The sequence below is a fragment of the Lemur catta genome, chromosome 6 (genome assembly GCF_020740605.2).
Source record: "Lemur catta isolate mLemCat1 chromosome 6, mLemCat1.pri, whole genome shotgun sequence".
Lineage (NCBI taxonomy): Eukaryota > Metazoa > Chordata > Mammalia > Primates > Lemuridae > Lemur > Lemur catta.
In genome coordinates this window covers 60,376,420-60,393,726 of record NC_059133.1, presented here as the reverse complement: position 1 = coordinate 60,393,726, position 17,307 = coordinate 60,376,420, and positions in this window count along the sequence as shown.

Genomic DNA, 17,307 nt, shown 5'->3' with positions numbered 1-17,307 from the left:
TCAAAGGGATTCTACACTGGATGGATGTAAATTCCCTAATTTTTTCCAATTTGGTTTTTCCAGGTATGGGTAAGGTTCCACGTATTTTGAGAATGGTGTGTATATGTGTGTGGGTGGGGAGGGTGAATGAGCTTGTGAGTAGTTGGGGAACAGAGTTGGCTTGGGGTAGTGTCTTCAGCTTTTGACATTAATATTTTTTTTTATTGTTTTATTTTTTTTATTTTTTTGAGACAGAGTCTCGCTCTGTTGCCCGGGCTAGAGTGAGTGCCGTGGCGTCATCCTAGCTCACAGCAACCTCAAACTTCTGGGCTTAAGTGATCCTACTGCCTCAGCCTCCCCAGTAGCTGGGACTACAGGCATGCGCCACCATGCCTGGCTAATTTTTTCTATATATATTTTTAGTTGTCCAGATAATTTTTATTTCTATTTTTAGTAGAGACGGGGTCTCGCTCAGGCTGGTCTCAAACTCCTGACCTCCAGTGATCCACCCACCTCGGCCCCCCCAGAGGGCTAGGATTACAGGCGTGAGCCACCGCGCCCGGCCTGACATTAATATTTGATAGTCATCTGCCTTTAGACATTTCCGTAATTCATCTTGGAAAATGGAAAAGCAATAGGTTTTGGTGAAATATAAAAAGGCCATTGAAATGTCACTGGGTAGTTGCATAACAGTGGATTATACAATGCTTGAAGGTAGGGGGTGGGAGAAGGAATATTATTCAGAAATTTTTAGTAATTTGAAGACATTCAAAAACAACAGTGTTCTCAGGCACTATTGTGTTTGTTGCTGACTTCTGGCAGAGCTATTTTCAGGGGTTTTAGCCCTTCCCAGGCTAGGCAGTCAACCTGAACCCAGGGTGTGTCTCTGGCTCTGAATATCTCACCTCTGCCTCATTCTTGGGCTGCTATTTCACCTCTGGATGGGTGCGCTTCATTGGCTGTTGTCTTACCCACCCCTTGGAATGGTTGCCTTGAGGCCTGCCATGTTTAATGGGACCCACCCTGCTAATTTATTTTTCTGGATTTGTGCTTGAATTTCTTCAAGATTCAGAGCTTTGATTGAAGGGACATAATCTGTCAGAAAACTAGGTGGTTTGATTCACCAAATAGCATTTTCTTGTGTGTGTGCAAGATGATGGTTCTTTAGGAGATAGTTCTTGAATGCTAGTTAGTACAAATTATGTTTTATTTAAGTTTGTCGAATGTTAGAATATTTGTGAAAATAGAGGATGGGTGTGTACTGCCTTGGGTCATTAACCGAATGCCGACCTGAATAATGGTAGTAAGGCATAATGAGTGGTGCCCTGCACTACAGCCAGGACGGATTGGTGCTTGGTACTGCTTGGTCGTGACCTTTGGCAAATAGCTTGAACTCTCTTGGCCTCAGTTTCTCCATAGATCTAGTTAATCCTCAAGGATCTTTCTAACTCTATGAGGAAAGTTCTAAGTCTGTGTAGCTGGAGAGCCTGCAGAATCAGGAATGTTGTGTGTTTTCATGTAGGTATCTTAAATTCATCTCCTAGAACTTTGGGTCAAGTTTGTACTTGTGAAAAATAAAACCAAACAGTGAAGGCTCCAGCTTATCAGACACCCTAACTTAATTTTGATCAAATGTTGTTTTTTTATGAAATAGATTACTAAGATAATAATATGCTTGGGTGAAGGGTATTGGCTCCAGACAAAGAATTGTTTCTTAGCTCTGCCAGTTCTTATAAGGGAAAGCTGATATTTTCATCAGAACTGGGGTACAGTCTCCCCTGGGAAAGCTCAATGCCATATAAGCCAATACATATATTATCCTGGGACTTAAAAAATTTTGTGATGGAGAAAATCAGAAAAGTTAATGTATTTCTTTTTTCTTAAGTAAAAAACAACAAAAGAAAGTTGTTATATTTGAATTGTTTTCCTTTTCAGAGGAGGGGTGTGCAATTCTGGATAAGGAGAGAAATACTTTTTCCAGGAAGTGTGGAGATGTTTCTTGTTTGTGTTTTGCAGGGAAGAACCCACTTTTGAGGCACAATTGTCATGAAATGTCATTTACAGTATGACCCATGTATAGACACCCTGTACCTTTGCAGATAGTCATGCCTGCTAAATGATGGCCAGTCAGACTTAATATCTCAGCATAGCGAGAGACAACCATTAGAGCTATTAGCTGTTACTTAACACTAAGCAGAATAAACAGAAAACTGGCAAGATAGGATCTAGTAAGATTGTCATTTTTTGTCGTTCAGAGTCATTAAAAAAGGGAAGTCCTCAGGCTGCGTGGCTAGAGTGGGTTAGTTGTTTGGATTATTCCATCAATCCTAGATCAAAATTAGCTTCATACCCTCTTCGCCCTTCCATCCTGCTTGGACACTCCAGTTGGCATGGACAGGACTCAGCTGATCTGCAGGCAGAGAAACGACCCCGATCTGTGGGCATTCCCATATGAGAGCTTAAACTAGACATAAGAACATTATATACAATTTTGTTTGTGTGTATGTTTGACAGATATGATAAAAAGAATAAAATTAATTTTAAACATCGTAGTTTATTTATTGGCAAAAAGTGAGCCTCGCTACTATTTTAACCATTCTTTTGGACAGGGTTACTGCAAGAAGAGAGGACACTGGCACGCTGAGGGTTAATGTGCTATAAGAGAGGAGCAATTTTCTCTGGCCTGGAAAGGAGGAAAAGACTCAGTAATGGATTTTACTTCCCTCCTCGATTTATTAAATTTTACGGGAAATTTAACGTGCTATGTCCTTTGTATCTAATCACCGAATGAGGGCATTTCACTTTGAGGAAATCCTATACACTCAAAAAGGAATTTAGCAATTAGTAGGGTAAAATTCACACGAGCAAAAGCTTTATTACTTTACAAAAGGCTCTTTTAGTGAGCCAATCCCAGTGCTTTAAAAAGAACATGTTAAGTGAGGAACATAAGCCTGTTTCCTGAGTAATGACTTCGGTTAAATTGACACAAACATGGCCAAGCATTCTTTGTGCCTGGCAGAACCCGGGAGAATCAGCTAATTTATAATTATAACACCCATGTGCACTGGCATCAAATTTTCCACCCCGCTTGGATGCTAAATTGTACTTTAGTGCTCAGAAAGGGTTTTTTTTTTTTTTTTCTTGACCACCTCTGTGCCTTTAGACAAGAGGCTCTTGTGGTAACACGTTTTTATTTATGAGCAAAACATTTGCCAGTCTTTTACTTTTTGTTTAACTTAGTTTTTACCAGAAAATAAGGGGCCATGTATGGTATATTCATGGAGACTAAATTAACTAATAGGGTTTAACTGTGGGTTGAGTGTTCTGAGGAAATGTTTGAGAACTGAGCTTATAAACAGAAGTCCAGTGTTCAGGGTCCCTAGAGAAATAATGACGGGTCCTGCTCCCCGAACATTTTGTGCCACGGGGAGAGCCGAAGGCGGGTGAAGAGGGAAAGAGAGCGACTAAGTGTGTGATGTTGGAGTGATGTTTGGACCAACCTGTTTGTTTGTTATTTTTTAATTTTTTTAAAACAATGATATGTGCAGGTCGTTATTTAGAACAACTTATGAAATCATACAATACATATGTTTGCAGATGATTGGGTTGGCTATTAAGGGAGGTACAGAGCTGATTTTCCAAATGCCTTGCTGGACTCTGTCTGGAATGCCGGATGCAAGCTGCTCCCAAGAGCTGCCACCTAATTGGAGCTCTTTCTGTCTCTCACCTTGCGACCTTGAAGGATTTTTTTTTTAAGTGTTAAGATCTTCTATTTTGAACAAATGGGCAAGTAAGAACAAAAGTGGAAGTGTCTCTTGCTCAAAAAGGAGAAGACATCACTTAGAAAACCGGAACACACTTTTTTTTTTTAATACCAGGAGGCTTTTATTTTTATTATTTACTTTTCTGCTACACACACACACACACACACACACACACACACACACACACATCTTGCCTCCCATCTGAAGTGATCAGGAAGGAGTCTGAAGAATCAAGATGATTTTTTAATCACGAATACTCTAATTTTTGTTTCTTGTGTTCCCAGGAAGCAGAGAAAACCACAAAGTGTGGCCCCTTTGTGTTCTGTCTTCTGCATCCCCTTTACTCTGTGACTTCCTTTCTACTTCCTTGTTCAGTCTGCATTTTAATGTGTAACATTCAAGTGGGCTCATAAGGTTCATTTCCTTTCAGCAGAATTTTCCAGTAAATATACTGACTATACTGTTCATAGCAAATGACCCAATTGGTGTGGTGTGCTTGTGTGTAACTTTACCTCCAGCCCTAACCTGGGGCATGTGCTTGTCTACAGCCGTGGGATCCACCTCTTTGGAGACCGCTGGTCTCTCTGTCCCTCTGTTTCTACATTCACATTCAGTAAGCAGAGGCAACATTTTACTTTTTAGGAGACATTAAATGAACAATTGGTATGTCATTTTTGTTCTCACAAAAATGGATTATAATTGTTGTTTAGAATAGGAAACTAGTAAAAAAATTTTTTTTGAAATTACAATAACGTGGAAACATTTTAAAACAGTCACAGAAGAGAAGACAAGTGTAGTTGTGTAGACTTTGCCTAACTGGGGGCTGGTCACAGATACTCCTTACAGAAAGGGCTCACAAGGGCTTGGAGATGAGAGAGAGACAGAGAGAGAGAACGCTACTCCACCCACGTCCAGAGGCAGATACCAACTTGTTCTGGGAATCAAGACAGTCTTGTTTGTACAGAATAAGCACAAATCTTTTTCATGTAAAAAAAATTTCCTAAGGAGAATTTCTTTTTTAGGTAAAATGTTAAAATAGTATATGTCTCAATAGTTTCTAAACATATTTAAGCACAAAATGATTATGAACTCATCAGTTTATGCCTGTTGTCTGTCACAAAAATGTCTCAGTCTGCATAATAAATTATATGGTCGGACTAATCAGGATGAGCCTTTGGACATGGGACCTTTATTGAATTAAGTGTTACGTCATAGAATCCTAGCTTTCTATTAAAGATTTTGTAATCTAAAACAGAAAATTCTAGAAATGGTATTCAGTGTGGAGGGAGAATGAAGGTTTCTGTCCTGTGTTAAGGAAATATAAAGGGGGTGACCTCAAGTTCCCATTTCTCCCTTTTCTGGTAACGTCTGCCAGGGTATCTCTAAGAGATTTCATCTTCCTTTGTACGGGGTTAAGAAAGAAATAGACGGCCACAGTCCCCAACCTTTTTGGCACCAGGGACCATTTTCATGGAAGACAATTTTTCCACAGACCGGGAAGGGAGAGTGGATAATTTTGGAATGATTCAAGCGCATTCGATTTATTGTGTACTTTATTTCTATTACTATTACATTGTAATGTATAATGAAATAATTATACAACTCACCATAGATTGGGGACCCCTGGAATAGAGGACAAGCCCTTATAGGACATGTGCATAAATATCTTTTACATGAGCAAGTCAAATACAACTTACTTTTACTTTCCTGCTAAATGTGTACAGGAAGGCTGCCAGAAGTTTCAGTCTCTGGATATTAGTAAAAACACTGAGAGATCTCCGATCATCGGTTAAGCCTAGAATCCACCCTCATTAGAAAATTCAGGGGAGAGACTGTTATTTTTCTGTGGCTGTTGCAACAATGAGGACACACATGTCAATATTAATACTAATGCTGCCACCTAACCAGAGCATTGAAATAGAATGCTCTCCGTACAGCCTCGGGCTGCTTAGTAATCTTCAGAGAGTGCCATTCTCTCAAACGTTCCCCTCCTACTACAGTGAGAGTATGATGACAACAAATGCAGTTCCACAATCCATCCAGTAGGGGGAAGCCATGAGCTCAAATATTGGTGTATTAGTCTCCTTCAGTCTAGCTTGTTTTCAGTTTCTTGCTAGTTCAGTGTCCCCTAGTGGTAACTTGTCTCGTAAAACAACAAGCTGGTCACAGGCAATAGACGGAGACCCTCACAGATCAAAGTCTCTTTCAGTAGTGTTTTATAATGCATACAAATTCTGAGAGCCTACTAAGTGCCAGGTAGTATGTCTTCTCAATAACCCTCTGAGTAGGAGATTAATAACACGACTCTATAGATAAAACTGAGGTTCAGGGAGCCTTAGTGGCATAACCAAAGCTTGGTATGTTGTAAGAGTCAGAGCCAGGATTTGAAACTAGAATTTTTGAACCTTAGTCTTTTTATTTATTTTTATTTTTTTTAGAAACAAGGTCTTGCTCTGTAGCCCAGGTTGGAGTGCTGTGGTGTCATCAGAGCTCACTGCAGCCTTAAACTCCTGGGCTCAAGTGATCCTCTGGCCTTAGCCTCCCTAGTAGCTGGGACTACAGGTTCCAGCCACCCTGCCCGGCTGTCTTTTTGCTTTTTATAGATATGTGGTCTCACTATGTTGCCCAGGCTGGAGACTTAGTCTTGATTTTGTTTTAAACTGTACTCTGATGTTTCATGCTTCTAAGATGACAGACATTTTCCAAATACAAATGAGGCATAGAGGTAATTGGGTAAGGAGCCTTGAGAAGACTGAGTCTGTTCTGCCTCACCTTGGCTGCCGCTGACCTTCTTGACTTTGTAAGTGCTGGGAGGCCACACGGTAGGGTGAAAAGAAAACTGACTTTACCTGGACACACGTGGGTTTAAATCCTGGCTCTATCATCCCCACCATTCATTCAATAAATATCTACAGAGTGTCTACTATCTTAATCTAGGCCCTACAGTGGTGTAGAAGACAGGAAATATTCTTGGTTAAGTTTCTTTTCTTGCTAATCCCTAGTTTTATCATCTCTACAACAGGGGTGGGTGTACTGTGGAACATTTGTGGAAGGCAAATATTAAAAGTTATTCAAGTTATGAAAAGAAGGATATCTGGTAGTCGAAGGTAAAATGGTGACACCGGTGGCTCAGTGCAAAGCAGGTTTTGCAAACTGGGGACAATCTGATTGGCCCAACATTCTTAGAACTCTCTTTGGAGCTATCTGTCTGCAGATACAAGGAAATCTGTGCACCATCACATATTTTAATTACCAAGTCCTGAATTCTTTTTGTAACATTAAAGGAATGAGTTGTCTCTTCACCTGCTCCAAGCTCTGGAGTCTCACTAGGGTCTCCAAAAATGATGATGGCTTGTAATTCTGTCTCCTGCCCAGCAAAATGTTGATGCCTAGATGTTTGAGATGATGTCTTCTGAGGAATATATTAGGTTATTAAGTATGAAATGTCTGATTTCTTTAACTACAAAGTTAGACAGCTGATATCGCTGACATTTCATTTTGACATCTCTTGTTTTATTTTTATTGTGAAGGTACATCCTCATTCTTTCAAACACACCATTTGGCTTGTGATTATCTTTCAAATTTTTTTTAGAGCAATTTTTGTGAAACCATGGATAAGTAAAAAATTCGTTATTTTCGAATGAGATTCATCATGGACCCAATGCAACCCAGACAGCTCGAAATATCAACAAAGGGTTTGGGAAGGATGTGGCTAATGAACGCACAGTACACTGATGGTTTGAGAAGTTCCATTCTGGTGATTTAATCTTGAAAATGAGCCACGTGGAAGACCTGAGACCAAGGTGGATAACGATGAGCTGAAAGCTGTAGTGGAAGCAAATCCATCTCCACCTATGTGTTAGTTAGCAGCAAGGTTTGACGTTACTCTTCCAACAATAGTGGACTATTTGAAACAAATCAGCAAGGTAAAGAAGCTGGATAGATAGGTACTGCATGAATTAAATGAGCATCAGAAGAGAAATCGTCTCGAAGCTTGCCTTTCTTTGCTGTCATGAAATAAAGACAAGCCATTTCTACACTGTATTGTTAAATGTGATGAAAAATGGATTATTTTTGACAATCACAATTGTTTGGTACAATGGTTGGATAAAGGTGAAGTGCCAAACACAGTCCAAAACCGAATATTCATCAAAAACAAAGTAATGGTGTCTGTTTGGTGGTCCAGCACTGGTATCATCCACTACAGCTTCATGAAACTTGGTCAATTGATGACAGCAGATGTCTACTGCAACCAGCTGAATGAAATGATGAGGACGCTTGCGATTAAGCTGCCAAGATTGGTCAATAGAGACAGACCAATCCTCTTGCAAGACAACACTAGACCACATGTCGCACAAACAATGTTGCTCGAACTATAGAGGCTGGCCTTGGAAACTCTCTTTCATCAGCCATATGCACCAGATCTTGCACCAACTGACTACCACTTCTTCCAGGTTTTGGACCACTTTTTACAAGGAAAAATATTCAATTCTCAACAAGCTGTGGAAAACGTCTTTTGTGATTTCATTGCCACTCACTCTCCAGGCTTTTTTGCTGCTGGCATAAACAAGCTACCTACCACTAATATGGTAAAAGTGTCGGTAGTTTACCCACATACTTTGATTAATTGTACTGCTTCTGGTTTGAGATATAATAAACTAAACTTTTGATTCAAAATCATACATTTCATATTTAATGACTTAATATTTAAAAGACTAAATGTTACCTTTTTTCCCCCTATAAGCAATATTTTACAGTGACGAGAGTATTACATTTACTTAGAACTTTTGGTCGCTCCGAAGAATATTGTTCTCTCAGAAGCAAACAGTGCAAGCTTAGACTAGAGTTCAAGTTCCTTTAAGGTAGAGCCAGTAGGTCCTCCCACTAGCACACATAGCACCACACACTCGCAGCTGAAGCTAAAGAACAGATCTTGGAAAAATTTAAGAAATCTATGTATTTATAATATTACTGATACTGATATAGGACTGACATGTTCAACTAGAGATTAGTAAACACAAGGTAATAAAAATTATGCTCATATCTTTTTCCCCTATCTCTCTGAAGGAAAAATATTAATAACAACATTTAGATCTTTTAGCATAACCTCATGACTAAAAAAATACATTTAGGAAAAATAAAACAATGTACCTCCTGTTGAGAAATAATTCACCCCTTGTTTGGGATTTAAATGACTGGAGAAAGAAGCTGCCCTCTGAGACCATTTTGTTGGTTCTCAGTGTCTGGTGTGCGTTCTGCATGTTACTGGTCAAGTTGTATTTTCAGGCAGAGGTTATCGATTACATACTACTTCATGAGATTTAAACAGACAGATGTTTAAGCAATTTTGAAATGTGCAAAATTTAGAAGGATTCTACCTTGTGAAGAAAGAAGTTTGATATGGTTCCTTAAAGTTGAGATTCTTTTCTTCTTTTCACTGCTTCCTTGCTTGGGTATTTTTCGTTTAAGGTAGTAAAGTTCATCAAGTTGTGCTGAGTTAAGAATTCCATTATTGTAACTGAATGTCTTTCAGGCATTCTCTGATGGCAATAATAATAGCTGCTGTGGATTGCGAAACTCTTTTGGGCCAGATCCCTTGCATACACTACCTCAAATCTACACACCTGCAAAGTGCACGCTGTCACCCCCATTTTATAGGAAATTGAGGCTCAGAGAGGTTAAGCCCCATCTATTCAGTCAGCAAGTAGCAGAACCAATGTTTGGACCCTGTCTGGCTTCACAGCTGGCTCAGTTTTCATTCATACCATGTCGGGGCCATGATTCATGGAAAATTTCCATTAATTAGGAAAGAAGTTAAGATATCAAGTGTGCACTCACATACTGCTACTTTTGAATACTTGTTTTAGAGTAAAGAAGTCAGAATTCAAGGTTGGGAGAGACTCTAAAGGTCATTTATTCTAAACTCCCTGTTGATTCCTACAAAAGCCTTGTGAAGTGTTTTTTGTGTTTTTTTTTCCCCCAGCTATGCTTTTGCACCTCTAGGGACATAGAATGCCTAAGGCAACATTTCCATCACTGAGCTGTTTTGAAAATGACCAAGTTCCTCTTTACACTGAATCAACATCAGTCTTGCTTTCAGCTTGTGAAGCCACTTAGAACAGAGCCAGCCACGTAATCGGAAGACAGTAATCATGCTCCTATTTCAACTTCAGTAAGAGGATTCCTTGATTTTTCTTTCTCATATGATATAGCTTGGGGTCGGGTTTCCATTCTGGTTAATTTTTTCTGCACACTTCTGAATTGGTCTCTATCCCTTTTAAAGAGAATCATCCAGGACCTAAGACAGTTTTTTTTTTTTTTTTGGTTGGGTTCAGACCATATGTCTGCCACTGTTGGATCATGTTACTGTTGACTCATGGTGAGGTTACCACTGACTCAAGCCCTATCTGTTTATCCCACATTACTGCTAATAAAGCACGTCTTTCTCATCCTGTGCTAGTATTCGTTTTTTAGTTCTATTTGTCAGTATTTATTAATAAAAGATACTTAAAAAGATTCAGTACATTGCTGAAGATTTTGAAAATATCTTGAATTCTAATTTCATGGCAAACAAACCCTACCCGCAAATTACTTTGCTTCACAGACAAATTTCTATTTCTTTTGCATGATGTCATTTATTTTCATTATGCAAATGATATTTTGTAGCACATATAGAAATGTATTTATGTGTTATTTTAAACATCGTAAGAAATGTTATACCATCTTCACAGTGGGTGTACTGCAGATACAAGCCTGTAGACACCCTCTGATTCCTGGCAGATGAGTTTGCAGCAGTTTGTTACCTTAATCTCAGTTTGCGGCAAAATGTTGAGTGTGGAGGAGCTTGAAATCTCAGAGGAGATGTCAAATTCTTAAAAGCCTGGTCAATATCCCATCCCACTGTGGAATGTCTAACTTTTCGACTATTTGGAACAAAGATGGAAATGGAGTTTTGCAGAAAATGATGAAGTTCTTTTAGTAGCTGAATTGTGACTTAATACCAAAAGAGAAATCCTGAAAAGGACACATTGAGAATAGATAACATTATCTATAACTGAGGTTTAACCATTGGCAAATGTAGCAATTATACAGCCCCAGGGTAGGCAAATGGTAGTGACCTTAGATCCAATTGACTTTTCCAAAATGCAGAATAGATCCTCCTAACACCTTTATTTCTTACTTTGGAAGGGAATATATCACAAAACAAATCTTGTCTGGGGAAATATTTTTTTTTCTGTATGCTTTATTATTATCAGTGACATTTTAAATGTACACGTCTAGATAGAAGTCCAATAAAATTATACAAGTTTACTATTTCGTTATCTGGAAATCAGCTCGAATATTGTCTGAAAATATTTTCAGGATTGAAATTGAAAATTGAAATGGAAAATTTTTCAGGATTAAGAATCAAAAGGAAATTTGGTGAATGGTAATTGTATTTGAGTTAAGCTAAAGAAAGATAAATTCTGTAGGTTAAAGGAACTAATAACTTGTAGTCATGAACTTAGGTCTACAAAGTGAAATATTCTTGGCAAAAATCACAAAATAAAAACTATCTTCAAGTTTTTCTATTAAATTTTTAATGAGTTTTGACTCTCGAGTCAAAAGTGACTCCATTAAGAACTACAAAGATATATATGTTTCTGTTGTTTTATTTCTACACTATTACACAGTTTCTTATTATTATAGCTTTGTATTATATATTTCAGTGAAATAATATTATATGATAATGCAAGTCTCCTTATTAATCATTTCTTTTTATAATCTAGTCTATTTTTTCCTTTTTATTTTCAAGATGAAATTTAAAATTATTTTTATCAAATTCCAAACAAGCCTTTATTAGGAAATTGAGTGGAATATCATTAAACATTTAAATTTTAGTAATTTTAATCTGGAAAAATTGGTAACTCCAAAATATAATGTCTTCTCATCAAGTTAAATTGGATTTATTTATAATTATTTTTAGTTTACTTCATGTTCTTGGGTAAAGTTTTGAAGTTGGCTTCAAAAAATACACATTTCTGTTAAGCTAATTGCTGGGTAAGTTAGGTCTTGTTTCTGTAATGAAAATCATCTTTTCTGTTATATTTTTTGAGTTTTGTTGGCATATGCAAATGTACTTTATAAGTGATAACTTTTATAAATTCCTATTATAATATTCTAGTTAATTCTCTGTGGTTTTCTAGTCAAGTAATCTAATGGTAAATATAATTTGGTCTCCCTTTTAATAATAGTTCATGATCTCGTATCTGCAATTCAGTTTGAAAATGTAAAAGTTTGTAGGTTTGGCATCAAAACCTGACTTGAATGAACATGAGGGTGTTTATAGGCTTAGTGATTCTATGTTGTGTGAACATTCATACATTTTAATATAGAAATATTGTTGAATACAGAATGCTGCCCCAGTTTCTGTTATTTCAAGATATATAGTAAATTAATTTTTCTAAAATTGGAAAACTTCTAAATTCTGGAATACATTCAACCTCAGAGTCAAATAACGGATGTAGACTACATTTATATCTCCTTTTATTTTAATTTTTTTATTCAGTTAGCTAGAGTTTTTGTGGTTGAATAAGTTAAAACTTGCATTTTTATTATTTTTGACTGTAATGAAGATGTAATAATCTAGTGTCTTAGAATTGAGTATGATACTGATAAAATTCAACATAGACATTCTTTATCATGATTTTAAAGAGAATACCTTTCTAAAATTAGTTTGCTAAAAGAAACAGATTTTTCTTTCAAATATATATTGTGCATTTATTGAAATGATGATGTTGTTTTTCTACTTTAACATTGTAGTAGTTTGCATCATTGGTCCCAGTTCTTCTCTCATATGACTTTACAGTTCCTCCCACTAAAAGGGGAGAATATCATTCCTCCATCCCTTGACTTGGATTTGGCCATGTAACTGCTTAAGCTAGTAGAATGAGACAGAAATGACAGTGTGCCAGTTCTGAAACTATGCCTGAAGAGGCTTAGATGGCTCCCTTTGCTCTCATGTACCCCTGCCATCATCATGAGAAGAATATGCCTTTGCTAGCCCAAATCTGGAATAGACATTCCTCTGGCCCACAGAAGATGAGAGACTTGTGGAGCAGAGCCTCCCCAGATGAGGTCAGCCCAGATCAGTGACCTCTAGCCAACCTATGGAGCCTTGAGCTAGTGCTTATTGTTGCATGCTGCTGAGAGTTTGTAATTGGCTGTTACACAGCATTATTGGAGCAATAGTGGACTGATGCAAACATATGATTGGCTGATTATACTGATTGAATTTCTAGCACTGAAATATTTTACATTCCTGAAACAAAATGGAAGTTATTCATATAATAAATGTTTATTATTATTTTAACATAAGGCTGGATTCTATCTGTTTAATTGTTCATTTAGAACTTTCTGTGTCTGTATTTATTGGTCATCTTGGTCTATTTTATCTTTCTCAGATTAGGATGCTATCATCATAAAATGTATTGGGATACTTCCCTGCCTCCAACCCCAATATGCAACAGTGTATCCCTAATGCTAATCCATAGAAAAGTTCTCATGAATCCCATGTATAATGAAAAACATAGGGAAAATGTAAGGGTTTGATAACCTAATTTGATTTAATTTAAAGAATAGTCCTTAATTCTGAGATCCTGTGCTTCCCATAGTCTCAGTGATAGATTATCTATTCTTTTGCAAAATGTGCTGATATATGGTAATAAAAAAGAATGTTTCTACTGGAAAAAAATTTAAAGCTGGCAATCCCATGTTGGTCTCTTCAACTTTTCCCTTTGCTTTCATAGTTTGTGAGATACAAAAGTTTCGTAACCATTGCTCTAGAACAATTTACGGAGCATATGATAAATATGAAAGTGTGTGTGTCCCTAGATTGGAGTTATCCTGAAGTGGTGTTAAATAGTGATTGAGAACATGAGCTTCGAGATGTGTGACCTCTAGCAGTCACCCATGCCGAGAATCATTTCCCTCACTTGCAGAATAGGGCTAATAAGCAGGTACCTCAAAGGTCTGTTGTGAGGTAATATATTCCAAGGTGCTTAGCATAATATTGTGCACATCATAAGTGCTCAGTAAATATTAGCTATTTACAGTACTAGTGTTTTAATATTTTCTCTTCGTTTAATATATTAATATGTTGTTCATAGTGTTTTTCTGTTCTTGATTCTGTTTTAATTGAAATATAACAGATAAATGTAAAATTTCACAACTCAAAGTGTAACACAATGAATTACAACAAATTAAACACACCCATATAACCACCTAGGACAAGACATAGAGTATCATCAGCATCTCACGAGCTTCCTGTACAGACGCACACCCACACACGAGTGTGCACACACACACACCGTACCAATGAAAAGTAACAATTCTTCCCAAAGATAACAATTATCCTAATTTCTAACACCATAGATTATTTTGCCTGTTTTTGAAATTTTTATAAACAGAGATATACAATATACAATGTGTATTCTTTTTTGGTCTGCAATGTTTTACTTAACATATTTGTGAGAGTCAAGTGTGTTGGTGCATGTGGCTGTAGATTTTTCATATTTATTAATGTATAGTATTCAATTGCGGAGTAGAACAAATTTATTCTAATGTTGATGGACATTTGGTTTGTTTCCAATTTCATGATGTGTCAACAAAGGTATAATTGTATTATTGGTCTTTTGAGAACCAACTCTTAGATTTGTTAATATACTGTTTAGTCTACTAGTTTTATGCTAGCTAATTAGTAACTGCTCTTATCTTCATTAATTCATTTCTCCTTCTTCCCTGCAATTCCCCCCCGTACATTTAAGTTGAACACTTAGTTTATTTACTTTCATTTGGTGAAAATGTGTTTGCTTGTCTCAAGTGGACTCTTTTCTATGAGATGAAGTCTAAATATGTTAAGAAGCACAACGTGGGTGTATTTTTCTGAATACAATTTAGTTGCTTTTAAATGTTGGTTTATGGTGTTGTGAATTTTCATCTTTTTCTTTAGTCATACTTATTTTAGTGGGGATTTGGGAGAGGCTCCATAATTGCTATCAAAAAAATCCTGTATGAAACTGAAAGTCTGTACTACTGAAAATCTGCTAGTTGTATCCACCCTCCTGTCCGTTCGTCCATCCACCCATTCATCCTCCCACCTGCCCTCCCACCTGTCCTCCCATCTGTCTTTCCATTTATCCATCGATCCATAATTATTATGTATGAGATATACCACAAAGTGCTAGAAAGATTTAAGTGAACAAGATAGAAAGGTTTTCTTAAGGACAAGCGGTAGCTGCTGAACAAGTTAAATAGGGATTGACAGGCTCAATTTGCATTTTAGAGCGGCAGTTCTGACTGCAATATACAGAATGACTTGCAATTAAGCAAATTAGAATTTAAGAGCAGTTTTTTCAGAGGTATGGGTGACCTTCAGGTGCTCACTGCTTATCAGGAGCTGTAGGGCGTGGCAGTGGTGCCCAAAAGAAACCTTTTTCAGTACATAAAGACTTCACCATGCACCAGACCTGGATTTTTGGCATGAAAATAAGAAAGTATGTCCTTAAAAAGATAAGGTCTCCTTTATTCAAAAAAGTTTCTTATCCTGGCCTCTAATAGGAATCATTAGAAATTAATATTTTTTCTCACTAGAGGCAAGTAATAAAGTCTTGAAATGTCCAGAGTTGCTTTAAACTGAATTTTAGCATTAACCTATTTCTATTTCTGTGACATTTTAAATACTAATGTAGCATTCATAGCACTTTTCCAGAAGCCAAATTATATTTTTAGGGAACACTTTAATGTCTTTGAGCCAGCCTGTTCATCTAAAGCTTTAAGAGTTTCAACTAGACAATTTGAAACCAGTTTAAAAAAAATGTGTTTCTGAAGTAATAGAGCTAATTCCAGTAAGTCACCTAGGACAATTAATCTTCTTTATTTAACGCTATGTCATGTAACCTAATCTCTTAAAAAAAAAAAACTTTTTGGAAAAAAAGCCACCGTACACACAATGACTAGTCAAAACTGGAACATTTGGCAGTGATTTCAGAGGGAATTAGCGGAGGTGTATTTTTGAATAGACATCCTATTTGGATATATTGTCTTAAGAAGCAATACGGTGTTTAGGTTTCTGAACCTGGACACTCAATAGCCTTGTGCTTATACCCTGACTTGAAAAGTACAGGAGGCTGGCTGCATCCAGCACAAGGTTAAGAAAACACCAGAAGTGCTGTAAAAGAGGACTTAGCGATTGGACAGAGCTCTGAGCCAGTCACTACCCATGGGTCTGGTATGGCAGTCGCAGGCCATGGACTTCAAGGGGCCTATTTGAAACAAAATTATAAATATGGAGGTCTTAGTTCTGGATCTTCTTTTTGTGTGTATGGTATTTTCATAGAATTAACTGCAATGCTCTAAGAAGGATACAATTTGTAAACCTAAGCCACCCATTTATGGTTTGGAATTGAGGTTTTTCTCTACTCATTCTCTAAGGCATTTAGTTGAGATGTCGTTAAATTTTTCTCTCATTTTGTTTTAGAAGAGAACGGTGGTCCCTTGCTGGAAAGATACATGCTTATCTCCCTAGGGTGGTGCGGGGCATGGGTAAGGACAGACTGGAGAAGTGGGAGGTAGAGGAAAAGAAGAGAGGAGGGAAGGGTCATGCCAAATTAAACACATCTAAAAAGCTGTTTGAGTTCCTTAGGTAAAGTTGGTCAAAACAAATGAATCATTAAATGGTATTTAGTTGAGCAAGTACAGTAGCTGAAAAAAGTGAGTTATTAGTCTACTCCTATATAATCAAAGTTTTAAAAGTTCTTATTTTTCTTCAATATGTAGTCTCAATAAGAATTATAAGTTAGAGATGAGTTGCTCAATGTTTTTCCAGAGTTTGTGAAGGAATTGTGCAATCAAGATAACAAAGCACTGTAGGCCTGGCGTGGTGGCTCACGCCTGTAATCCTAGCACTCTGGGAGGCCGAGGCGGGTGGATCGCTCGAGGTCAGGAGTTCAAGACCAGCCTGAGCAACAGCGAGACCCCGTCTCTACTAAAAATAGAAAGAAATTATCTGGCCAACTAAAAAATATATATAGAAAAAATTAGCCAGGCATGGTGGCACATGCCTGTAGTCCCAGCTACTTGGGAGGCTGAGGCAGGAGGATCGCTTAAGCCCAGGAGTTTGAGGTTGCTGTGAGCTGGGCTGATGCCATGGCACTCACTCTAGCCCAGGCAACAAAGCAAGACTCTGTCTCAAAAAAAAAAAAAAAAAAAAAAAGATAACAAAGCACTGTCAAGTGACAGTTGAAAGCAAAAGGAGAATATTGGAATTCTCAAAATTATTTATAACATCCCAGCAAGGGGATTTTTTATTATCCATTTTTTAAACCATTGAGTATCAGTAGCTTCCAGTAGAGGGGGATAGAGGGTCAATTGATTTGACTCTTTATTAGAAAATCCAATTTCAAAATTTAAAATAGAGGAGGGGGCCAAGATGGCTGACTAGTGACACCGCTTGCTAGACTGTCTCACAGGGAAGATTGGATTTCAGGTAAAGGAGAGGGGAGAAGAGATGCAGGTCAAGTGTAGA